This window comes from Schistocerca serialis, chromosome 1 (assembly GCF_023864345.2).
Source record: "Schistocerca serialis cubense isolate TAMUIC-IGC-003099 chromosome 1, iqSchSeri2.2, whole genome shotgun sequence".
Taxonomy (NCBI): Eukaryota; Metazoa; Arthropoda; class Insecta; order Orthoptera; family Acrididae; genus Schistocerca; species Schistocerca serialis.
In genome coordinates, this window is record NC_064638.1 from 1,147,220,134 (window position 1) to 1,147,221,733 (window position 1,600).

The 1,600-nt window shown below is 50.1% G+C and overlaps 1 non-coding gene across 1 annotated transcript; it reads right to left on the reverse strand.

Annotated features, from left to right (window-relative positions):
* Positions 1 to 971: 971 nt before the first annotated feature.
* Trnas-cga (transfer RNA serine (anticodon CGA)) lies at positions 972 to 1,046 on the reverse strand. Its single transcript has one exon. It is a non-coding gene; the product is annotated as a tRNA-Ser (tRNA).
* Positions 1,047 to 1,600: the final 554 nt, after the last annotated feature.

The window sequence follows — 1,600 nt, forward strand, 5'->3', positions numbered from 1 at the left end:
CGGTCATACAGTCCAAATGTTGCACTCTGCATGTCCGTATTTTACAAAAGTTGAAAGAACGTCCGAGTGAAAGAGACTTTCCAACTATGAGGGCGTTCAACACAACGGTTGTCGACTGGGTCCGTTACCAGCAAGCTGATTTCTATCGTTGAGAAACTGAACGTTTGTTACGATGTTCAGACAATTCTTTACAGAGACTTGGTGGGTATTTTGCAAAATAGTGTCGTGTACGAGGGCGTGCTGAAAAGTAATTGAGCCGTGTTGGGCTCATGTATGCGTTCGTTTAAACCTTGGTTCCTATTGTGTGTTCGGTTTCCCGCAGTTATTGCAATTATGCTGTTGTTCGCTCTCTCCGTGAGAGGCAGCACCGGTGTGTATCGATATTCGCACCTTGTACTATCTTTGGCCTAGTGTTTATAGTTTCCGGCTGTGCTGTGTGCGAGCAGTCGGTCGGTTGGCGTGGAGCAGGGAGGAAATCTCCGCAGGGCGTTGTTTGGCCGGGTCTGCTGGCGGTATCTTCGCAGTGTCGGAGTGTGTGGGGTTGCTCTGATTGCTACGAGGTCCGTGACTCACCGACCCTGAACACGAAAGTTGAGTTTGACTGTAACTTACCAGCAAGTCAAGACTGTTCACATTGTGCTGTTTGGTTCTCGTTGTTGGCTGTTGGGACATTCCCGCGAGCAACAACGTGCGTATTCGAATTCGTGAAGGTGTAGCCACCGTCCGGTAGAGTTTAACTGTATTTGGTTATTTGCAATTGAAGTGCACCAGCGGCATTTTCTGTCGTGTGACCGTTAACATTCCAGTTACCTGCCTTGGCCGTTGGCGTAAATTTAGGCAGTGTCCTTTGCTAACCATGTTGTCGCTGTCCAGCACGGTGTGTAGTTCGACAGCTTAAGGTATCCAGAATGTGATTTTCACTCTGCAGCCGAGTGTGCGCTGATATGAAACTTCCTGGCAGATTAAAACTATGTGCCGGACCGAGACTCGAACTCGGGACCTTTGCCTTTCGCGGGCAAGTGCTCTACCAACTGAGCTACCCAACCACGACTCAGGCCCCGTCCTCACAGCTTTGCTTCTGCCAGTACCTCGTCTCCTACCTTCCAAACTTTGCAGAAGCTCTCCTGCAAACCTTGCAGAACTAGCACTCCTGAAAGAAAGGATATTGCGGAGACATGGCTTTGCCACAGCCTGGGGGATGTTTCCAGAATGAGATTTTCACTCTGCAGCGGAGTGTTCGCTGATATGAAGGAGGCTTCTGTAAAGTTTGGAAGGTAGGAGACGAGGTACTGGCAGAAGTAAAACTGTGAGGACGGGGCTTGAGTCGTGCTTGGGTAGCTCTGTTGCCCACGAAAGGCAAAGGTCCCGAGTTCGAGTCTCGGTCCGGCACACAGTTTTAATCTGCCAGGAAGTTTCAGCTTAAGGTATGCTTGGTTGTGGGCGTCCATGCCTCTTACGTTTGCATGGAACTCCCGGTTGTGTGCTGGTCGAGTGGATCGCGAGTTACCTTGTCGGTGGGTCCATTGACTGTCTGTTGGTTGCGTTATCGTCGGATCGAGAATGGTTGGGCCGACTGCTTGTCTCAACTAAGTGAACGTTA